This window comes from Cydia strobilella, chromosome 5 (assembly GCF_947568885.1).
Source record: "Cydia strobilella chromosome 5, ilCydStro3.1, whole genome shotgun sequence".
NCBI classification, from domain to species: domain Eukaryota; kingdom Metazoa; phylum Arthropoda; class Insecta; order Lepidoptera; family Tortricidae; genus Cydia; species Cydia strobilella.
The window spans coordinates 6,947,139-6,973,562 of NC_086045.1; the positions used below are offsets into that span (position 1 = coordinate 6,947,139).

The window sequence follows — 26,424 nt, forward strand, 5'->3', positions numbered from 1 at the left end:
CGCAAAGCACGGCAAAAAAATCACGTTTGTTGTATGGGAGCCCCACTTAAATTTTTTTTTCTCTTTTTAGTATTTGTTGTTATCTTCTTCTTCCTCGGTCCCTCATTGCTGAGGATCGCGACCATGTATGCTCCGTCTCCATAGTGTGCGGTCATAAGCCACATGAGTCACGCACTGCATGTTGCCGCCAACCACCCTCTTCACACCATCAGACCATCTGGTGGGTGCTTTTCCTCGCCCGCGCTTGCCATCCATTTGACCCAAGATAATCTGCCTTTCTAGGTCATGCTTCTTAGACCGCATGATTTGTTGATGATTTGTTGTTATAGCGGCAATAGAAATACATCATCTGTGAACATTTCAACTGTCTAGCTATCACGGTTCATGAGATACAGCCTGGTAGCAGACGGACAGACAGACAGACGGACGAACAGCGGAGTCTTAGTAATAGGGTCCCGTTTTTAGTTTACCCTTCGGGTACGGAGCCCTAAAAAGAAAGTTATCGCAGCTAATAAATATACCTATCGCATAAAATATTTTTCTTTTAATTTTTCATTCTTACTCGTTACTTTGACTGTATCTCAGTTCTCAGATTCCTTTCTATGTCGTGATCATGACGGCGTGTAATAATTGAAATAAACACATTGGTTTATTAATTACAGAAAAACATGACGAGGTGAGCTTGATATTCTCGCTTAAACATTTTTGTCTAAACACGCATCAATTGTAACTTAAACCTTCTGTACTTGTAAGGACTCATTTCATGGAAGCTCGTATAAAAATATTTAATACGCCTGCAGGTTTCATTTTGGCAAGTTTTAAGATAAAATCCAAGGTTTACTCATCATCTTCCTCGCGTTGTCCCGGCATTTTGCCTCGGCTCATGGGAGCCTGGGGTCCGCTTGGCAACTAATCCCAAGAATGGGCGTAGGCACTAGTTTTTACGAAAGCTACTGCCATCTGGCCTTCCAACCCAAAGGGTAAACTAGGCCTTATTGGGATTAGTCCGGTTTCCTCACAATGTTTTCCTTCACCGAAAATGACTGGTAAATATCAAATGATATTTCGTACATAAGTTCCGAGAAACTCATTGGTACGAGCCAGGGTTGGAACCCGCGACCTCCGGGTTGCAAGTCGCACGCTCTTACCGCTAGGCCACCAGCGCTTTTTTTATCGAACTCTTCCATAATGACATAATTCTCGACTGAAAAACGTCAAAGCCACGCATCAGGTCAATAAAAACCGCATATTTACCGTTAAATTTACAACTTAGCACCGTTTGCTAATCGTATAGGGTTCAGATTCCGTTGCTTCAGCAAATGCAGACGCAGATGTATGTTTGTAAGGAGTTGCGTGCCCTCATACAGTAAAGGTACCAGTTAGAATGTAACTGTAGGGTTGGAATAAGTCGGCACGGACCGGTACCGTGTGACACTTTTGTTCGGAATGATACGCCAAATTAGCCTGCTTTACATGTAGAAATAGACGATAAGTCAGTCACGCATGGAGGTTAGTCGACTGATAGAACAGTTTAAAATATGTACCTAATACATACAGTTTGGAAAAAATGTATGGGCCCTGGAGGGAAAGTACCTTAAAACCTTAAGTTATCTCATTTTACTTAAAGGAATTATTCTTTTATTTTACAAAACTGCATTTAAAGATTCTTTTCAAATTAGCTTGTCTCGTCCGGGAATCGAACCGAATTTCAAAAAATATATAGAATTTATGCGGAACACTACAGAATGTTTGTTTTACATTTCTGTAGTGAACTGGCAACAACTTATATACCTAGGTATTCATGAGATCTTAATTCTAAAACTATTTAGATAAAAAGATGTCGAGAACTCAAAAAAATCATTTTATTTTTTCTGTATTTGCTGTGACTACGTTTTTCGTTTTTCATCACACTTGTGAGGAAATAAATATATTTCCTTACAATATGTATGTCGGAAGAATGTGCTCAGGTTCAGGAATAGGTTCAAAGTAATTAAAACCGTGATTATTCAACGATGTCATAAATCCGTGCATAACGATGTCCTTCTAGTTCGTGCATAATGGTCTCACAGAGCACAAACGGTTTTATAATAACTCTATATTACGTCTACAGAAAAAGGTGAAAGAGGAAAGATCCTTTTATGTTTGAATGTATCTCTATTGCAGTAATGAATGACGCGCACTTATGAAGATTTTATGTTTCGATTCTAATGAGATTTATTTTCTGAACAACTCTACGATGTTATGCTCATAGGTCAAAAACATGAGAAGTGCGTTTTGACCTGTAGATATAGGTAGGTAGGTACTTCAAACTGATATATTATCGCATAACTAATTATATTTTCACCTCAGCAGCTCGAACAAGCCTTTTTCAAAACTTTCCTCACTCCAGGGAGTGAAACAAAGTAGCTTTTTAATTTAGTGAAGGCCATGAACTGCCACTTCATACTTTGATTACAATTTTAATTCAAAATACATTTTAACCTTTAATATGTTCTCACTACTGAGGTGAAAAATTATGTGTGCAACACGAGAGCAAAGTTATTTTACATCTCGTGTTTTTGAGTCTCTCGCTACGCTCAAGATTCTAACTTAGAATCACTCGTTTCGCTCGTGATTCAATTATATAATCTTTCGCTTTCTCGGGACTCAAAATAAACACTCGCAAGAAAAACCAACTTTCCTCTCTTGTTGCACAAATAACTATTTCACTTCTCATGCTCGCAAAGTTCGACTTTAAGTCGTGCGTAGACGACATAAAGTTGCTTATTATGTTCTGGAGCATAAAGTAAAATCATCTATTACAACGAATAATTATTGACTTGTCAATAAAGTCCAAAATCTGCCATACAAACTGCCAGCCCTGTGTGCCCCGCGCCCCCGACACAACCGAGTACAATTTTCTTTAGTCTTGAATAAATACGGTAAAATAACTTAAATAACCTACAATATTGGATATTTTTGTATATTGTACTCACAATCGAAGTGAAAAGTAGAGTGCATAAGTCAGGCATAAATGTCAATTTTCATCCGAGGCAGTGTATAGGTCCAAGCGCAGCGAGGTGATGGTGATCGAAGTGAAAAGTAGAGTGTATAACTCAGGCATAAATGACCATTTTAACCGAGGCGGTGTATTGGTCTGACCGCAGCGAGGTGATGGTGATCGAAGTGAAAAGTAGAGTGTATAACTCAGGCATAAATGACTATTTTAACCCAGGCGGTGTATTGGTCCGACCGCAGCGAGGTAATGGTGATCGAAGTGAAAAGTAGAGTGTATAAATCTGGCATAAATGACTATTTTAACCCAGGCGGTGTATTGGTCCGACCGCAGCGAGGTGACGGTGATCGAAGTGAAAAGTAGAGTGTATAACTCAGGCATAAATGACTATTTTAACCCAGGCGGTGTATTGGTCCGACCGCAGCGAGGTGACGGTGATTGAAGTGAAAAGTAGAGTGTATAACTCAGGCATAAATGTCAATTTTTATCCTCGACTAAGTATATTGGTATACAATACACTGCCTCGGATAAAAATTGATCGCTTTATGCCCTCGTTGTACAATCTACTACTTATGGCACGTCAACTTGTTTATATTTCAAATTTAATATTTAGGTAGGCATACGACGAAAACCAAATCTTGGCATACCTAGTGAATAGGGCTTGAGTTATACGAGTATTTGAAATTCTGAAATTAGAAAACTTCTACTTACTCTATTTATATTTTATTTAAAAACAGAAAAAAGTCGAACAATTAAGAGGCCTAGCTGTGGTTAATGAACATTATAGGTAGTTGTGTAAAATATTTTCTATAATCCACTCCTCTTTAATATGTATGGGTACCTAATTTGAAATTTTGTAACATGACAAACCTGTTGCATATAGTGCAGCCACCTCGCGCACTGGCCGGTTGTAAAAAAAAACTAAACCATTCGCCCGTCTTTTGTTTTTTCTCATAAATTTTCTGCTGGAATTTTGTTGCAAATAGCACAACTTTGATTTTATCAATATAATGTGATTCAAAGATTTGTGTTAACAGTATTAACGAAGGCTGCGTCTAATGCAACCCTTTCCTTTGGTTTAAAACTACTTATTTTCTGATTATTCGCTCCTGAAGTTTTTATCTACTGAGCCCGCGTAGCCCGCAGTAGCACCCGCTGCCGGAATTCATCGTTCGGTTCGACGAAGATTGGAATTCGAAAACGTTAAGGCCAGTGACGATATTTTATTGGTTTTGACTCGCGTACTGATAGAAATTAGTTTAATTTATTGTACATATTTTTACTATTATATTTTTTTACTATAAGAACCTAGATTTTATTTTCTACCGCTCTAGTTAGCCGGCTACATTGGCGCCCAACGTGGGGCATTCTATCAGTACGTGGGTCTTTAAGGACTTGGATTGTAAATACTATACGCGTTTGTACATACCTTAATTTTATTGTTTCTTAGTTTTGTGTATTTTGTGTATTTATGAAGCAAATAGGTACTAGATTTATTGGCGTGATGCAATATACCTATGATGATCATTAACTTAATTATATATTATTATTCGTAATCGTAATAAACATGAAATTATTTAAACGGTGGTTAGCATAGGACCTAAGAAGTATATTGATATTAAATTAGCTTAGAAATACAATTAAATTAATACAAGAAAAAAAAGAAATTAGCCATACAAAATAATTCGCCCCGCAATGTAAAGCAACACAGCCAACACACAAGTTACGAGATACGAGCTATTTAAAGTAACTATCAACGCTTCTTGGCAGTATCTAAAAAGTTCATAGTATGTTCATAGGTATCTCGTAATGTCATGTTATGATTGTTATGTCTCGTAGTGTTTGCATCACATTGCTGCTGGATAAATTGTCAAAAATTTATTACAGGGGCATAATTAAGTGTAACTTAAATAAAAATCTTAATTAATGATTAGACGAATAAATTCTATATTTAATTTATTGCCCGTATTGGATTTACATACTGTATTATTTGGACGTCTCGTTTCATTACGAAGGCATTAATTTTAAACAAAAGAAGTTCACAAAAATATCAACGACAGTCACAGGATGGCACACGACGGACGGAATGCTGGCACGACACAAAATTTGCTCCTTCGAAATGTGGGATAATAGAAAACCGGATAGCGATTAGGGTAATTTAGTTAAGGGTGTCCCGTTCAGTATACATCAAACGTAGGCCAACGATAAGGTTCCTGAAAAAGCTATCGATATGATTTCCTATGTATGTTCAGAGAAAATTAATAGTTTCGGAGAAATCATTGAAGTTTTGCTCCATATATTTAAATCGTTCACCAATCAATCCGGTTTTCATTCACATCTGGTTAATATGTAGTAGATTCCGGTCTCTGAGCATTGTTTTGTACGGCAACGGCATTACATACACTGGCATTAATAGTTTTTAAAATAGTCAAGTGACATTTAAATTAGATTAACGGGCATTTTCATTTTAAAGTGTGTCGATAACATACCGAGGTCATGCTCAGATATTGAATTAGTACATTCATTGAGTGTTTTTCATGACATTTTACGATATACAATTAAATTAAAATATTTACACTTACATATAATTATTATTAACACTTGCAATAAAATTTACTTTTTGTCAGTCGTGGCTACGTTGTCATATAAATGCATTCAGTAGAGTAAGTCTACTGAATGCCTTTATATGACTACTGAACTTGCCCTTAGGCTAGGTATGGTTAACCGCCATCCGCTTATGGCTTACATCAAGAAATTCAAATAAAAACCGTTTGCGTGTCTTCTTCCATTAGGTACCTCTGTGCGTGAAAGGAGATGCGTACAGCTGCTATGAATGATGACGGCGGCGGCGTTCGGAGCTCGCAGACCGAGGTATAATTTCAAACTTTCCATTTCCACGCACACGTTGATATGGAGGCCAATTCTAATTTAACAAATTTCTTATGGTTTTGTTACGACCTTGACAACCTTTTTGTGATTGGTGCGCATCAGACGCACGACTCATTTCATATCGCATCCACCAATTAGCGTTAGCGATCTTCAAAGTCGCATCAAAACAATATCAAAACAGGCAAGGGAGGCAACAGGAAACCCTCGCGCCGGCTTTTCTTTCTCGCGCAAGGACTCGCTATCGCGATAGAGCGCGGGAACGCAGCCTGCGTGATGGGCACCTTGCCAAGAGGCAAGCATTTTTTCTAGGTAGGTTTAGTTTTAGTCGTTTTGTTTTACACAATTAATGTAAGTAGCTATTTATCATCTTTTCAATAAAGGTTCATAATGTTTATGTCAAAACCGTAACAAATTGTTACATCAGAACCGGACTCAAGATTCCCTTTGAGATAACCTGACTGTTATTGATTTAATTAAAACAATGACGGCATTGTAGCCGTCTTGTCTCAAAAATACTTCCAAAATGCTAAAAATAATTAAGATTGTAAGAAAAAGTCTTTAAACTTACGTAACTTCTGTAATTTCATGGAATTTGTCATTATTTTCCGCACAGCACTTCTAACCTCCGTTCTCTTCAAAATACGACATAAGAAGTGCGCATCCTTAACAGCTTCGTGGATTATGGTGTAGAACGTAGTTCGAGGTAGGCCCTCAGGCGTCAGTCAGATATCAGTATAAGTTCGAATTGGCCTATAAGTTAGAATATGCTTAGGTACGTACTTTTTCTTGGCTATTTCAATATGCCCAAAAAAAACTGTTAACGATAATGCTCTGACATTTAGTCTTTTACATCTCTAAAGAATTTTAGATGTTTTAGTATTTGTCTGTTATAAATTTGTATTTTTATATTATAGAGTTTTTGTGTAATTCGACAGTTCCTATAAATATACATCGATTCGATATTTGTAATTGTATTTTATAATTTTTGCTTATTTTTATTGGTTGTAAAAATTTAACATGTAAAAGTTCCCCTGTGGCCTATTTACTGAATAAATGTTTGAGTTTGAAATAAAATGTCGCTGAACCTTACGAAAAACGGTAGGTAACTTTCAAGCAGAGTTTTAATAGGTAATTTAATATTATATTTATCTTTAGAAATGAAAAAACAACAGTAAATCTGGTAAAAACGTTATGCTTGTTACCTACATTACTAGCTAAAAACGTAAACCTTGTATTTATTATACTTAGGTCTTTGTTGCTTATTCATCTTGTTATAACTTTTAATGGGATTAATTGTACATATAATGTTATTGATGTTTTTTATTTATTCGTAGAGAATAATATTGTAGTTTTGCTTTTCAAATATTATTTTGTACTTTCTGCAAGTTTGTCTATCTAATTCGAATGTTCCACTCATTAACTCTAGGGTTAGCTAGAAGAGATCCCTTATAGGGATAAGTTCGCCTTTGTACTTAAATTTATGTAAATTTCATGTGAACCTATTGTTTTACAATAAAGTGATTTATTACTAGGTAGTATTAGTACTACTAATAGGGCATTCTGAAGATGTATTTTTTGTTTTTTATTTATTTATTTATACTTTATTGCACATAAAATAAGTACAAATGGTGGACTTAATGCCTTAAGACATTCTCTACCAGTCAACCACTGGGCCAAAAAGAGACGTTTTATTATATAGATGAAAAGTTTTCTGTAACATGAAATAAAACTATGAATACGGATTATATCGCGTAAGTATATTGAATTTATAATACATCCCGACGTTTCGAACCCTTAACAGCGTTCATGGTCAACGGGTGACTGAGGTTTTCCTAAAGCTTTGTAAAGCTACAAAGTGCAAAATACCCACATACAAAAATAATGAACCATCATAAACTATAAACTTTAAGGCTGGTTGTACATACATGCAAAATCGGTTCATAAGGCTAGTTATAGTTCGGTTAGGTATAGTTTTATTTCATGAGTAACTATCGCGGTAACCGAAGACAATATTTTTCTATAACATTGTAAGACTAAACTAAATCTAAAAGTTTCCTTCATTGATTGGATGAACACGAAATGTAAGTTACACTAAGTAACTTAGAAACCTACCATTTAGAGAAAACTGAACAAGTATAGGTACTTACGGAAACCTTGCGAGTGGCTTCACATTCTTCGAGTCGACTGTTTACTGAGTAAAAATACAGGCAAGAGAGGAAATCGCATCTTTTGAATCAAATACGTTTCTTTTATTAGATTACCTATGATGTAGGTATAAGGGCTGATAGCGATAAGAGCGTGTGACTTACAACTAAAACCCAGGTTCGTACCAATGAGTACTAAACTAAAAACTTTCTGATAAACTGTGTGCATTTTTCTTAGTTTTTCAATTTATAAAATTGCCTTAAGCATCCATATACTTCGCCTTTGATTTTGGCGGCAGCAAATTATTGTAAGTCGATTCGGCTACCGCTCTTAATTTTGTAGGAGTACAATTAATATCCATTTCATATTTTCTTTGGAACTCATATTAATTAACACAATCAACAACGCACAATAAATCTAATTAAATAAAATTACAAAATGAAACATGTTCAACTTTGCCTCCAAAACGACAAAAAAAATACCTACGCGTGTTTGAGTAGACATTTTTACCGCTAATATTTAAATGAAATATTTTAAATGTGTATTTGTGTAGTTTAATTTGCAATTCACATTTATTGAAATTTGTTAATAATGTGTTAGAGTTAGACCAAGATAAGCCTGCAACGATTTTGATAGCACACGCAGTGCAAGTATTATTTTAAACATCAAAAAATTATTTTGAACCGCACCCCTGCTGCCGCTGCGGAGGCCCAGTCGACGCCCTCGGACGCCATGGACTATCTTGCCAGTCGAGTGCGGGCCGAAATTTCAGGCACGCGGCGCTCAATGAGCTGATCCGCAGAGCTCTCGGTACAGTTAACATACCGGCAACCCTCGAACCAGCTGGCTTGTCAGCGGCGGATGGGAAAAGACCCGACGGATGCTCGCTTGTGCCTTGGTTTTTGGGGCGATCCTTGGCGTGGGATGTGACCTGTGTGGATACTTTGGCTCCGTCCCACGTCCAGCGCTCGGCCCGGAAACCGGGAACGGCTGCAGAAGACGCCCAATTTAACAAGCGCCGCAAATATGCATTTTTAAAAGAGAATTACATATTTGCGGCGCTTGCAGTCGAAACCTTTGGGCCATGGTCATCAGACACCAGACAAGTTGTGAAAGAAATTTCAAATAAACTTGTCTGGGTGTCTGGCGATTTTCGAGCGGGCGAATATTTCGCTCAGCGGCTAAGTCTGGCAATCCAGCGGGGAAACGCAGCAAGCGTCCTGGGGACGATGCCCCATGCAACTTTAGGTTTTTAATATCTGTATTATGAAATTTATAAATTAATAAACATCACTGACTATATATTATAAATAAAACAAAAAGTTAAATTTGTACTGAAAAAAAAAAAAAAAAACTTCTATTAGAAATTATGACATATAAATAAAACTTGCACTTTCCTAGTTTAACTCTATTCATTATTATGTCAATTTTATATAAATAAACTAGCACGCTTCACACAGGAGTTAGGCGGTGGCGCCCTATCCCTTGGGAACCTCTTTCTCCGACAATGCATTTTTGAATGACGAATGACAGAAGTTGACTTTTACGGAAGCGACCGCTAAGTAGCCTGCGACAACGTTCAACGACGAATGCTTTATGATATACACCCAAACTGGAATAATACCGTTCTCTTTCACCAAATTCATTTATTTCAAGATATCCTATTTTTATAAGTTTGATCATATATTTTAGATTAGAACACTTTAACCTGCTACATTTCCTTCCTAACCTGTGTAGTGTAACTTTAACCTGCCATAACTTCTTCATTTTTAGGGTTAAAAACAGGACCCTATTACTAAGACTCCGCTGTCCGTCTGTCCGTCCGTCTGTCCGTCTGTCACCAGGCTATATCTCATGAACTGTGATAGCTAGACAGTTGAAATTTTCACAGATGATGTATTTCTGTTGCCGCTATAACAACAAATACTAAAAACAGAATAATATAAATATTTAAATGGGGCTCCCATACAACAAACGTGATTTTTTGCTGTTTTTTCCGTAATGGTACGGAACCCTTCGTGCGCGAGTCCGACTCGCACTTGGCGTTCCCTTTTAGAAATTCTGGGGTACTTGAAGTAGTAAAAAACATTTTTTCATTTTTAAAAGTGAAAAAAAAAATGATAACTTACTTTTTTGAGAATTATTCCAATATTTCATGGCATGTTTGCCATGTTTGAGAAAAACATATTTCCTTTTGTGAAGTTATTAGAGAATGAAAAGCGCTGGTAGCCTAGCGGTAAGAGCTTGCGACTATCCGAGATCGCGCGTTCAAACCGCGGCTCGTACTACTCGTACCAATGATTTTTTTGAACTTCTGTATGATATTTGATATTTACTAGTCGCTTTTCGATGAAGGAAAACATCGTGAGGAAACCCGACTAATCCCAATAAGGCCTAGTTTCATCTCTGGATTGAAAGGAAGGTCAAATGTCAGTCGCTTTCGTAAAAAGCCTCCTAGTTTATAATATATCAATTACACTCTTGTTTAGTTACGTTTCTATCTGTCTTTGTATTCAGCCTGTATCCATGCACCCACTGCTAACTATAGGCTCCTTCTTTATTAAGCCACTTTACGGAATAATAACGTACGCTACGTAGTAATTATGATATTTAAATGATTGCCCCCATTAATAGGACACAGAATTTTCTACATCGCAATCGAATCGAATTATCAGTTTTACATATTTTATACTTAGTTAAGTGTTTTATGGCAGAGTACCTGTACATGTTATAGTATCATATTAAGTAGTAGTAGTAAATCACTTTATTGTACAAAAAAAGGTTCACATGAAATTCACATAAATTTAGGTACAAAGGGGAACTTATCCCTATAAGGAATTTCTTCCAGCTAACCTTAGAGTTAATGAGTGGAACATTCGAATTAGATAGACAAACTTGCTTGCTTATTGTCTACAAATAAATAAAAAACATCAATAACATTATATGTACAATTAATCCCATTAAAAGTTATAACAAGATGAATAAGCAACAAAGACCTAAGTATAATAAATACAAGGTTTACGTTTTTAGCTAGTAATGTAGGTAACAAGCATAACGTTTTTACCAGATTTACTGTTGTTCTTTCATTATTAACTAAATCACACTTCATTGGAAAGCCAAAGCTTTTTCAGATTAACTTTGAGTGGATGCTACAGACTGTTTGAGCGACAGGGGCAACTCGTTCCACAACTTCATAGCGCGCACTGTGAACGATTTTGTGTAAAAACGGTACAATAATTCTTACAGGTAGTAATATTAATTAATAAATAAATATAAAATAAATAAAATATGTTTTATTGCTTATACCAAAAAGAAAAATATAAAAACATTGCACAAGAGCCAAACCAAAAAAAAACACAATACACTTAAATTTCACAAAAAAACATTATAGAAAACATGCACAGAAAAAAAAAAGAAAATTGAAACAGTAAACTACTTCTAGGTCTGTTTGTGGTATTGGCAATGGGTCTACCAGTAATACATGAACTAATGAAGTTGCCGTTAACGATACTAACGCATATACAAAAAAAAGAAACAGAACGGAATTACAACTATATCTACAGAACAAACATTTGTCAGCATTATAAGTAAATTTAAAATTAAAAACGAATAATGGAAGAAGAAAAAAAAGAGCTAAGAGTTAAAATATTCTAAACACTATTCAAAGTTCTTAGAACCTCAAACTTAAACTTAACTAACGGCATGTTAATCATATCAATATGTGAGAACTTATTATTATTATTACACTTGCACGCTTTAGCAATGAAGGAATTCGCTTTATACTTTTTTCGCGTAAAAGGGACGTTCGCGACTTATTCGAAGGAATAGCAAGCGTATGATTAGCGCTAGAACGTAAGCGGTGACACGCGGTGATCACTTCCTTTAGCCAGATAGTTAAATTTCGGTTAGGTAAGATGGGGAACAGAGGTTGAAGAGTATGTTGAAAAGCAACGACAGAATATGTACATCCCTGCGTCGGCGGATCGGTAACCGTAACCACCCGAGCTGCTTACGAAAATTAGAAATGTGGTCGTATTTACGGAGGCCATATACGTACCTGATACAGACATTTTGTAAGCGCTCAAATCTATTCAGCAATTCCTTATTAAGATCCAAGAACGCAATTTAGTTATTTTGTGTGTATTCTATATTAATAATTTGCTTTATTTGAAGCTTTAATTAACATATTATGTATTTCTAAAGAACCATATATCACGCAAGCTCATTCCTTTTATGGGCCAACATTTATTTGGTTGGTAATTATTATGACTAAATAGACTCGGTACCGGCGTGTGCCAGCGTATTCTGAATACAAATACATAAGTCATGCCAACTTAGTTGCTGGAAGGGTTAAGTATATCTTTTGTACACAGGTACTACAGGACAAATATGTATATTTAGGGTATCTTCATAAATTATGTGGTCATAGTATTAGGGACAGGCGTATGTATTAATAAGAAAGTTTTTAAACATTAATAAATAACGAAACGAATACAATAAACAAAAAGTAATAAATATCAAATCAAATTGAGATTTATACAGTTCGATTGCAGCTATAGCTGCACTACCTACATATTATCACAACGATTAGTTGCTTTAAATAGAAAAATATTTTTTTTGTAAACCAAAAAAGAAATACAAAATATCAATGTCTTGATAACTTTAATAGGTATATCGTTCTTGATTGGTCACTTACCTATTACTGCACAGCACTTATGTATTAAACACACTTTACTTGACAACTTTATCCTTTATAAGGCTTACTGATGTCAGAAATTATGCAAAATTGAATCTTCACTTTAAAACAATGTTCAAAATCATGTGCACAATATATTCCCTCTGCCTTATAAAGGCTTAATAATCAATATCCGGATATCTATTTTACTTTATAAGGGGCTGTGAAAAAAAACTAAATAGCGTAAGTAGCGGATAGAACAGCGCCATCTGTGATATTGAGCAACTATAAAACTAATAAACTACATTTACATGCATTCTCAGGGGGTCTGACTGAAATGTCAGAACCGTCAATTTAGTTTGTTTTTTTAACCACCTATAAATAAATAAACCGGCCAAATGCGAGTCGGACTCGCGCACGAAGGGTTCCGTACCATTACGCAAAAAAGGTAAAAAAATCACGTTTGTTGTATATGGGAGCTCCACTTAAATATTTATTTTGTTCTGTTTTTAGTATTTTTTGTTATAGCGGCAACAGAAATACAGTATCATCTGTGAAAATTTCAAATGTCTAGCTATCACGGTTCATGAGATACAGCCTGGTGACTGACGGACGGACAGACGGACAGACGGACAGACAGACAGACAGACAGACACACAGACGGACGGACAGCGGAGTCCCGTTTGGGTACGGAACCCTAAAAAGGGATTTTAGAGGATTACTAAAAATCCTCATTGACCCGTAAGCTTTGGCGGAAAATGCTTGCGTAACATGCGCTTGCTAGAGTTAGTATGATTGTGAACGGGAGCCAGTGTCGGATTGCTGAATAATCCAATTACCTTTTTTCCTAATTGTTAGCAATCCAACCTTTGTGGTCTAGCGCGGATGCTACTTATAAAACTATAATTTTAAATATATGTCATAAAACATTCGCTATAAAAAAACAATAACATATGTCAATACATTCAATGTTAAACACACTAAATAATATTCTGATTTATTATATTAACAAGTTTTCATTATTACAACAATAAAATCAAGAATATAGTTCACGCCTCATAGGCGCGTGAACACTAATACAATCGCCATCAGATATATCGGAGCGGCCGAGGTGTTCAAAATATCTGAACACGCACTTTTTAAGGGGCTTCTAAACGGGCCATATTTTCACTGCAATATGTGGCCGGCAACTATTGGTGTTATTATTGAGTCACATGTTAGAGAAAGACACCATTAGTTGCCGGCCACATATTGCAGTGAAAATATCGCCCGTCTACAGGCTTCTTAACGCCTTGACAAAAGGACAGATCATCAATGGCATGCATGCTTTGACAGTTGTTTACGAATAACACCATATATCTTTACTAACCGCATCAGAAATAGGTATTTTGTTAAAGATACGTTTAGACCGCTTCCAGCCATGCCGAGGCATAAATAAGTCTATTCAGCTGCCAAAATTCTGAACACCTAATTGGCCGCAGCCACGCCAGTGAGCTTCGCTCAATGGTGGAATTCCAAGAGCTTACCGGTGCACGAGCTAGTCTAAGGCCAACCGAACCTATATTACACACGACATATGTAGTACGGAAATCGTTTTAGTGTCAATGTGTATACCGCATGTCTGTATATGCACCACTCGCACCAGTGTGTGTGTATAAGTTACTTAGGGCATGCAGTCTGATGAAATAGTTATTTTCGATACAAGTGCGGAAAAGAGGTAATTCGAAACGAGTGGCGATAAATTAAAACACGACCGCAGGGAGTGTTTTAAATCGACACGAGTTGCGAATTACCTATTCGGACGTGTATCGAACAACGTTTTACAGTACATATGGCACTTTAAACTTTCTAAATATGCACAAAAAGTGCACTACGCACTAGTGCGAGAAAGTAGCACCATATGTAATGTAAATATATTTTGGCGTTACCAAGACAACGTAGTACAAAAATAGTAGATTGTACAACAAGGGCATAAGGCGATCCTCGCTGCGCTCGAACCAATAAATTGCCTCGGATAAAAATGGACATTTATGCCTGTTATAGTAAGTGGGGCACGCCGGTCGGGAGCGCGCCGGTCGGGAGCGCGCCGGTCGGGAGCGCGCCGGTCGGGAGCGCGCCGGTCGGGGGCGCGCCGGTCGGGGGCGCCCCGGCAGGGCTGACAGTTTGTATGGCAGATTTTGGACTTTATTGCTAAGTCAATAAGGGTCGTAATAGATGATTTTACTTTATGCTCTAGAATATAATAAGAGCGATATATATTTTTTCACTTCTCATGCTCGTAAAGTTCGACTTTAAGTCCCCGCGCCCCCGACACAACCGAGTACCTACAATTTACTTTAAGTCTTGAATAAATACGGTAAAATAACCTAAAATATTAGATATTTTTGTATAATATTTTACTTACACTCGAAGTGAAAAGCAGTGTATAACTCAGGCATAAATGTCCATTTTTATCCTCGACTATATTGGTCCTCGCTGCGCTCGAACCAATAAATTGCCTCGGATAAAAATGGATCGCTTTATGCCCTCGTTGTACAATCTACTATGCCATAGTAACTATGGTATCGTTGCGTGTGTGGTGCTTAGCGATACTCGCAGATATCGGTCGGGATGGATCGGTATCGGCCGTTATCGGCAGATATATTTTCGTCCGCATCACGTAGTATCTCCGTCTGTGACGAGCTTAACATACAGACTGACATATAAACATAGAGTCACAGTTACAATTGAGGCAAGTCGAACGGTCGGACCAACCAGTATTCTCCTCAAATAGTTAACTTACACAAATATTTAAAAACAAACAAAGTGAACGCACGCTGCATCTTACATAAATTAGAGAGGGTTTACCTTGGTAGTAAAAGCCAAGGGAGACGCGAATGTATGGCCAACAGAAAGGATAAAGCTGTAGCCATTGTGGGATTTGCGGCGCAAGTTAGGATCTTTAGCGGACACGTAAAATACTATGCTGGGTTTAGAACCAACGTAGATAATTTACCCCTTAGACGGAATATCATAAAGATGACGCTTACATTCTAGATTCGTACTTCAGACATGTCCATGTTTAAATGAAAACTAAGCTAGCGTAAAAAATATTACTAAAACACGATTTCTGGGACTAAATTGGCTGTTAAATAGTAAACAAGTGCACGTTAAAAACAACCTATACGATAAAAAATCTACTTTTTGGCACAACCTTTCGTAGCCCGTTAGATTATTCGTAGGAAGGTTAAAGATTTATAATCTAGACAAGCTTAGTAAATATGTAACATAGTTACACCATTAGTCGCCAGTCTAGCTTACTAGTACCACGGTATTGCACATTGTCAGCAAAGTTAGGTACCTTAGTAGTAATAAGTAAGCTTTTTAAGTCAATCCCAGACTAGAAAATGGATTAAATTTTACTTAATTATACAACATGGCCACTTTGTTTAATATAATTATGTTGATTCAGTTATTACAATTCCTTAAGCGTAATTTTATTACGATTCGAAAAACACACCACATAACACGCAAGCAGTGCGAGTGGGTCGCTCTGTATTGATGTTTCAATAAAGAATGACGCGTTTCAGAGCTCTCGAGCGTATATTAAGAGGCCGTAGTCGATTTTGGAGCAAAAATGTAAAATTGATAGATTTAGTCGTTGAAATTATACACGTTTTGTTACGTAATATCTAAATAACAAGTATTGATTTCTATTAGCACGTCTTCTCATCTTGCATTTTAATAATGAGGTCGCGGGCGTGCGTCACCGGTAATGCATGAAGAGAAGGGGCAGTTTTTAAAAATTCATCAAAAAATCATGGTGGTAAATTATACAAATTGATGTATAAGAATAGTTTCAGCAAATGTTGTAGATTGTTTAAGTATCAAAATTACGTTGACATTAAGTCGATTTTTAGAGAAATTGTCACTTGTTTTGAAGTAATTTCTGGAGAAAATTGATTTCGTCTAACTTTCATTTACACTACTTCAAAGTTATAATAGTTAAAATGTAGTCTGATAAACGTCAAGTACAGGATATGTGTAATACAAAATTACCATGTTTAGCAGTCCAAACTTTACGAAATTTACAAATAAGAGCGACAAAATCAGTGCTTTACGCGCGTTTATCTAAACGTCCATCAGAAAAGCAAACATTACTAATTTACTGTGTCTGTTTTCAAAAAATTGGTCTGATAAAAGGTAAGATAAGAAGACGTGCTAATAGAAACCAGTACTTGTTATTTCAATTAGGTAACAAAAGGTGTAAAATTTCACGGACTAAATCTATCAATTTTACATTTTTGCGACTAAAATCGACACCGGCCTCTTAACAGATAACCTCAAACAAAAGTCGAGAGCTCGAAATTAGTAGCACTAGTAGCAGTGTTGAAACGAATTTATAAGGACAAAAACGAATATGAAATAATAAAACCGGCCAAGTGCGAGTCGGACTCGCGTTCCAAGGGTTCCATTCATTACACAATTTTTAACAATGTATTTTTTTAACCTAAGTAATCAAGTCTGACTTACGCTTGACTGCACATTTCTAATAGGTTTTCCTGTCATTTATATGTAAAGAATTATTTTGTGTATTTTTTTAAATTTAGACCCAGTAGTTTCAGAGATAAAGGGGGTGGGGGGGGGTCATTTTTTCGCTATTTTCTTAAATAACTGCTAAACTATTTATTTTAAAACTACAAAAAAATATAAAATTTCTCAAATGAGCTCTTTCATTTGATATGTACATAACACGATATAGTTTGAAAAATTATTTTTTAATTTTCTTATTTAGCCTCCAAAAGTACCCTCCAAAAGGCCCCCATGTTTCAAATTCATTTGTTTACGTTACATGTTTTATCATGTCCGTCTCTGGGTCACAAACTTACATATGTGTACCAAATTTCAACTTAACTGGTCCAGTAGTTTTGGAGAAAATGGGCTGTGACAGACGGACAGACAGACGCAAGAGTGATCCTATAAGGGTTCCGTTTTTTTTTGTTTTGAGGTACGAAATCCTAAAATCCAAAAAAAAATCGCACGCATTCTCTAACATTACCCGTCGACAAAACGGGCCAAGATCGCAAAATACTTAGGTATATAATATTTTTATTGTAATCCCGACCCCGCTTAGAGAGCAAAGGGGACCTACAGTATAAAAAATATGTATTTCCCAGCAACGTTTATATTATTGCAATGTTTGATACAAAAAAAGTCTCTGAATGTTGTATTATTGTAATGGCTTTCGGCATGTTTTTTTTTGCAAATGTTTGTGAGTTTTAATATTTGTAAACAAGTTATTTTTGGTTTGTACTACGAAAAAAAATGTTTTTGGTAGGTACCTAATAGTGATGTATTTCCAAAGGCCGAAGGTTTTTAAAACTCGAGTTTACAGTTTTTGATCCCGGAAGGTATCCGAAAGAAATTAACAAAAGTTAGTTGCCACCGTTTAAAAAAAAAGAGAAATGCAAAATGTCATATGCCTCGGAAGATTTATACAACTCTTTTGAAGAACGTTATTATAATACTTAGGTATGTACATACCTTCAAGGGTGAGATGAAGATGGTTTTGGAACAGTTTTATACCGACACGAGAGACAACCAAATTATACAAAAAAATTAAGGCAATTAAGTGTCGACTAGTGAAATAAAATTACTTCGAAACAATATCTCGACTTAATTCGTGATCGACGTTCACTGGCGATCACACGAAAAGATAATTCTTTAACGATTTATTCACCACCTTAACCCAAAAAAATTACTCGCTAAATGACGTACAACGTACGCAATACCTCAAAGCTAATATGAAAGGAGAAAAATTTCAATTACAGCCGAGGATTTTGTAGTTGCTTGTTGTTGTTGCTTGTTTGCCACCGACGTAGTATATAAAAAAGCATGGACTATTTAAAAAAAGGTACATCGCTAACTCATATTCGAAAGTTTTTTTTTGGCCGAAAGAAAATTATCAAAGAATCAGTCACCGCTTTGAAACCGGAACTCGATGCGTCCGTCGAATGTCTGAACGCTCCCAAAAATCTCGGTTCACCAATATTTGGTTACATCATTGTTTCAAAATTGGACCCTTAAATGAGTAGTACTACAAAAATTACATATGAAGAAATATCAACATTATTGGCTCAAATTGAAGCATGCTTCAATTCTCGTCCTCCGTGTAAAATGAACGAAACATTAGCAACGTTAAATCCACCAATGCTGGGTTATTTTTTAATTGGCGAACCCGTAATCAACATTCTAGACAAACTCTGAAGACAAACGTAAATTTGCTTACAAGATCGCAGTTCATACAAATTAATTTACATTAAAAATAAACAGATTAATTTTATTTTATTTTATCGAAATTAATTTTCTAGTAAACTTGCATAGAGCGCTATGGGGTCGTGGTAAGCTGTTAACTTCGTAATGTCGCTAGGAGTATTTAATGTTGTTGTTCCCGTTGTTTAACAGCTAATGCTACTTCAATTGACTTTCAATATCAGCAGTCTATTCTGATTATCAGCTTCATTATTACTTAATGCGTAAGTTTTCAATAAAAAATGTTATAAACTTGTTCAAGTCTTTTATAAAATTCAAGAAATTGAATTTTATGAAAGACTTTAACAAGTTCCTTTTTTTTTATTTGAAATAGTAAATTTCGATGCTAGTGCGGAAAGTATGTCATTATTCCACGAGTACCGAGATATCTTGCCACGAGCCGTAGGCGAGTGGCAAGACTCGGGACGAGTGAAGAATGACATATCCGCACGTGTATCGAACGACGTTTTTTAATACAGTTGCGAAAACATAAGAAAAGCAACAAGTAAGGAATGGAATTCGAAACTTTTATATTATTAATTCTGTGACACTAACATCATTGACATTGACATTATGAAGAGGTGTTTTTGAACCCACTTTAATGAAAGTTTTTTTTTTTCAAATGCATGTTCCATAAGATAGAAACAATTGTAAATATTAAAACATTGTACTATTATTACCTAAATATCGTTATTTACGATTATTTGTGTATCGTATATTTATAAGAACAATATCGAATGTTGCCTTTGGAAACTCAAAACATTCTTGCAGTAAGAAAATACGCCTCTTCTTTGACAGGCGTTCCGTTCCATTCAGACAACTTATTAAGAACGGTTTTTCAACATTAAAAAATAAACGTGTTAATACTTATAATGATGATTAAAATATGAAATATGCACATTTTTCGTATTCTTACATAAACAGTAGGTTTTTATGTTGATTACGACGTTTAAAGGAAACTAATATTAACACTCATCAATAACGTAGTCATGAATTGGAACAAGTAAAAATTTAAAAAAATTGGAAAAGTAAAAAGCACTAGTTCGCGAAAACCAACTTTCCGCACGCTAAACAGCCACGAAAAGTAGCACTTTTTGAGCAACTGTATTAAAAAGAACATTGTATATAACGAAAGTGCAAATATGTATGTAGGTAGTACAAAATAATAATAACGCAGATGTCGTCGTAATCATTAAAATCAATTCAATTGAATTCGAAATCGTTAAAATACATTTTAATTTATATTCCAGAATCCAAAGAAACATAAAACACATACCTACTTCTAACAATTGTAACCATTTATAATATACGAGTTTTAAACCTCATTAAATTAAATCTATCAAAGAAATAGACAAAAGAACTAGTGAAAATCAGCCAAAACCATATTTTTCTAAAACGTGAGCTACATTTCAGAGCGTACAGCAAACACTTTATTGCAACGAAGTCGAATGATAAACGATCCTCCCGCGGTCAAATTAAGCGTCGGACGGTATAAATTGCTGATATTAATCTGTGTCACTTAATACTCCATAATGCTCGAGCGAGACGAATTACGGACGTCTTGATAATTGCACCCCGGGGAATGCCAAATTGAGGCACGTGATTGTACTGTTTGTTCAGATGAAACGTGGCAACACAAGTATTGCACATACCAATACTAGCTGGTGCTAGGAAACAGCGGAATGATATAACATTCTTGACCGTATGCGCCATAGGACGGAAATCGTTTTTGAGTCTAAGTGCGCACTACATATCTGTATACACATCTATAAGTTCTTTAGGGCAGTCAGTAAAGTTGAAAATACTTCGGCTTATACCCGGCAACGTGGAAGAAGAAAAAGTGCACATACAAATGACAATACATCGGCCTTTTAAATTTCCGTCACAGCACTGCTAATCGAACTGAGATTCTGTTCATATGTAGACAATCTGTCGCCGTGGAGAGAGGTAACTCTATTCGGAATGAGGCGTGCCCATTCTGTATGAAATACTGTTAAGTACTTAGGTATCCTGTGGCATGACTCAGGCATATAACAATGTCAATGTACTAGTCGCATGTTATGACCATATCAATCAAAGTACCAAATTTCAGATCTCGTAATTCGTAATCATGACTAAAAACCAACATTTTCTATAAAAGAGGTCGAGGCTATAATAATATTTCCACAAGACAAACTAAACCGCTTATAAGCCTGATAGTACTTAAATGTCAGAAGTAATAGTTTTTTCAGTAAACTAGCCGTAATACTTTACAGCTTGACATGGTTTATAGTTACGGTTGCAACGCTAAGACACTAACTAACCGTCAATACCTATAATTTAAACGCACTCAGTAGGGTGACTTTTTACATTTTGGAGTACTTCCAACAAGAACAGTCTGCATAGTGGTCCATTTTGTATATCTTTCCGTACATGAGACTATTAATAGTCATTTTTACAATTTAAAATTTAGCACAAAGCAAAGTGTAAGGAATATAATGGCTACTGAACATTGCGGAAGTACGAATATCAGAATTGCATAGTGACTTGAATGTGACGTTTTCAATCAAAAGGTACCACATTGTCGGTTGTCGATAAGGTTGATTTCTAATTAAAGCTATATGGAAATAGCGCCTTACTGACAAGCGACAATAAGTACCCTTTTGGTTGAAAATGGCACAAATATTTGCCTAGATTTAGCTGCCGATGTTATAACATTTATTTTTTTCAAATCTATTCAGCAAAAAATCGTCAAGAGTATATAAGTAGAAGAAGTGGTCTTTCGACTCTTTCGTTATTGATAAGGTCGGTCCAGGGTTCGGGAGCATTTACGTCCTCTTGCGCGTTTTATCCATGTTCCAATTTGCCTTAAACTGTTTACAAGTGACGAATAGGATACAAAGATGAAATTTCAAATGATATACCTACAACGATGTCAAGACCTACTTACACATAGAAAGGGTTACTTAAGGTGAAATTCAGATGGCAAATGCAGCAGCATTAATACTAATCAATCTCCATAAAAAATTGCGTTGATATCGTTGCAGCATTACCGCCACGATTAGAATGTAATTCGTCGCTGATTTCATCAAGAAGATCGACAATGACATCGCCTAAGCCAACGTATCAGTAGTAACGTTGCTACAGTAAAGCTATTGCAGTCGACAACCGAATGTCACCTTTAACATGAATGCAACTAGTAATTCCAACCAATACGCTTAAGTAATTAGATATCCTCTTATTGGTCAGTTTACACAATAGACGCAGGCGGTAGATGGGGTCGGTTACTCATTCCCCGTCGGGGCGGTAGTCAGCGGTGTGTGAAATTGACCTTACAATTACTAATAGGTAATTAGTATCGACGTAGTTTGCGTGTGCATTGGGATTATTAGACAATAGCTGTATTGTACTGATATTTAATGTACTGTAAAACTACCTATTTATATATTGATAGCTTCACATCTACCTATACACGACATATTGTTTTGTGTATGCTTCTCTTTGTTTATATTATACCTACCTTACACATAATTTAATGGATCGCTGCACCATTTGTTGGAAAATTATGTGAACTGTATTAATTCAAGTTTTGGACTACCTATAGTTAGTTATTAAACTGAAATAGATATCATACACTGAAGAAAAAGTGAACAAGTCCACCCTTGGACCCTTGGTGGACTTGGTCACTTTTTTTTAGTGTATGATATTTATTTCAGTTTATAATGTATACATAATATAGTAGTAGTTTGTCAAAGGACTGTCTTATTTCAAACACAGACAAAGAGAATCATACTATCTTTGTCTTACAGTACCAGCACCCAAACTGACAAAATTTGTTCATATAATTATACCTAACTATAGGTACAACTAGGGAACAAATCAAATTATTTTTATGAAATATTTTTGATTTGTGTTTTTTATGTAGTCACACTACTATTTATAAATTATAAACTGAAATAGATACTAAAGAAAAAGTGACCAAGTCCACCAAGAGTCTAAGGGCAGACTTTGGGTCTTTTTCTGGTTGAAGTTTTACTACAAGGTCAAATATTATTTACAAATTACAAACAACACCATCGGTGTTTAATGGCATATAATTCCCATCCCAGAAACCAAACGAATTCAAGTAATCAAAATACAAAAGTAAAAATATAAACTAAAAAGTATGCGAGCACAGGTGACTTTATACCGCGAAATTTTTGAACGGCTCAACACTAGCGCGTTGTTTGCGCGATCGATCGCTATTGGTCCAGGATTTTAGAATGACCGAACGCATAGACTGAGTATTGCGTCACATGCATAGGTGTTGTAGTTTTCAAGAAATTTGGCTTGTTTCAATCATAACGTGTTTCAATTGTCCCCTTTCTACCCTAAGTTTTGTTCTTTTTCATATTCTTGTTTTTATAAGAACTAGGTTACTTCAAACAGAGGCGCTACAAACTGCCTAATAAATGCGCCGTAAAGAGACGCCTAGCACACAAAGTCGGCAGGCAACAATAAACGCAATAATCAAAACGGACACAGATATATTTTATTTCGTTCCCAAGATTTTAAATGTCGAGAACGAAATCCCGATTTATGAGATAGATTTTTAGATGTCCTTATCGCACTTATTTTAGGAGTCACCCCCGTCAGCGCGACGGAGATATTTACCTAAGATTCTAAAATCTGAGAAGGGGCTCAGCTGGTATTTCCTCTTAATATTAAATCGTTTGTATAAAAAGTGTAGGGACACATCCCTTAACAGCTCTGAATTGATTCGTTATTGTTGCAAAGATAGTGTGCAGCTGCAACGGATATTCCCCATATTCCGCGTTGACATTTTGAGCAAGTCGTGACATGATCCCGCTTTGTTCATTACCTATCCAACTACAACTTTGCATTTCAACCAATGGCGTAGGCATGCAAGTGATGGACGTGTTTTAAAGCGAAACATCGAAATAGGACGGGTTAACTTGTCATCGTCCAACTTTGGTGTAACCGGACTGTTGAGTGTTACAATCAGAATGCAGTTTGAGAGTGCGGTGAGACGCACTCGCGTAGAAATTTAATGTAACGAAATTAGTTTTATTATACAAAGTCGGGGGCAAATAAGCATACGGGCCGCCTGAAAGTAAGCAATTACCGTAGCCTATGGACGCCTAGAAATCCTTACCTGCGCGTTGCCGACCCTTAAAAAACCTATACCTACACTCCTTTTTTTTTGTCCCTCATTCCACAGTATTTAATGTTTGTATCAAAATATAGATCATTAAGTTTTAATATTCGTGTTTCTTACTTTTATCAAATCTTTTAGTTGTTAATAAATTCGCGAACACGGATAACATAACTAAAACAAACACGAAACTGTGTTTATGTCTTCAGACCAATACAGCACACAGCCTACAAAGATAAAGATTGTATACCTACTCGTATTGTTGTCAATTAGTTCTAAATATATTGAGGGTAGTAGAGAACAAATAGCTCGGCTTTTGACAAAGCGTGGGTTTATTTAGTATCCGAAGTCCAAATACTCTGGTGAGATATGTTCCAGCCTGCGGTCAAGACTTAGGAAAAAGTGCTCGAAAGTCGAAATCAAGAGCAATATAACCATATTTTCGAAAAATGAAGTTTACTATGTATAACGGTTTATTGAAAAGATGTTGTAATAATTTTATTCTGCATAAATTCGATAAAGAAAGAAAATACATTTATTTAACGCCACAACAGATTACATATATGAAAAAAAAGGAAACATACAGACAAAAACATTGGACGCTAAAATAGGACCCCACTCAGCATAATGCCGCGGTAATCCGCGGCGCTGGTTTTCAGTGGGGACCTGACTTAAAACTATGAGTTGGTGGCGACACATACGCCAACGACACAAACAAAAACGGACGAGGTATATGAGAAAATACGTCTGTGACGTCACTTATCGAATGACAAGTGGCATGATCAACCAGTTGCCAGGTAGAAATGGGTATAAAAGGGACCGACCGATCCATTACTGGTCATTTACTAGGGCAAAGATAGATATAACTCCGTAATAGATGGATACAGTCTAAGGAAAAAACGTGCCTCGAAAATCACGAAAATTTGATTCTCGATCAGATGGCGCCACTAGTTTTGGCCTACACTCGTATAGAGGGCGTTGACTGTTTCGTTTGTTATTTATAATTTTAACGCATACCAGTGAAAGAACATGGGTCAAAATCATATAAAAATAATTAATGCAAATAAAAAAATCATTTATCCATATTTAAATACATTTTATCGTATTTTTATAAATATTTATTTTTAGTTTTAAAGTGTGTCGACAGATGGCAGTGGATTTACTGGGGTTACAAAATTTACTATGACAGTAACGCTCTAGTATAAGTTACTCTATGACTAGGGTAAGGAGTAATAGGGCCGGATTTATCCGGATGACTCTGATTTCCATGTAAAAAAAATACCAGCCATTTATTTTTTGCGCTGCAGCACTGAGTTAATCCTCGCCAAAGGAATATTGAAAGTTAGGTAAATACTAAAATGTTAATTATAATTATAATTTTTGTAATAATTATGCTCTTACTAGGTTAATTAGATGGATTAAACAGCTCTTAGTGAATTATAAACTAATAGTGATTGTGTTTATTAGTTTTTGATGATGAGGTGAATAAAACTGTTTTATTAAAGTAAATAATCCAATTATTTGCTTTAATAATACAGTTTTATTTTCAATTAGGTACATATATTTATTATCTTATTTGTGATACTTATAACCTGAATTTTAACTTAGCATCCAGTTATTGTTTTAGCAGTTTTACATAATTTTGAATCAAGGATAATAAATAACTTGAAGACAAGTTATGCCTAATATATACACTAAACTTTATTAACTATTAATTTTGAGTTTAATATTTAAATTATTCATTACTTAAAAGTGAGGTCTGCCCTTATATACTTAGACACCGATTATAATTTAGTTAATCTAACACATTTATGTTTATGACTATGTATTATTTATTATTTCTTGTGTAATAATATATTTTGTTGTATGAATTGTGTAATTCGAGTACCTACTTTGTTTTGTTAAATACAACATGATTTTGAACCGCCTACAAATTATCTGTTTTTCCCGAAGGTTAACGGTAGGAAATGCCCTTCCTTTGTATGATTGTATTTTCTTTACGCGCAAAAACGATTAATAAATGAATACAAAAATAGATAGTTACTAAAACTAGTCTTGACTCAGGCCTCACGGAAAACTAAGTACTCTTAACTTATGAAAAAGCGTTTTCACTGAGGCGACACGGAAAACTAGTTTTAAACGTTTTAATTAAAAACTGGTTTTTAAGGTGACAAATTTACCAACTTCGATTTGGATACATTTTGCCGAAATAACGGCAATCCCTTTATGTTTAAAACCAGTTCTTCTGACCTGCTAGCATGAGTTGTGTTCTCGCGCTCAACTCGATACATCTAC

General features: G+C 35.7%; 1 protein-coding gene across 1 annotated transcript in view; it reads right to left on the minus strand.

The window, feature by feature from the left end:
• Positions 1–26,424, minus strand: part of LOC134741368 (protein O-mannosyl-transferase TMTC1-like) — a 153,102-nt gene that overhangs the window by 62,210 nt on the left and 64,468 nt on the right. The gene's annotated exons all lie outside the window — the stretch shown is intronic.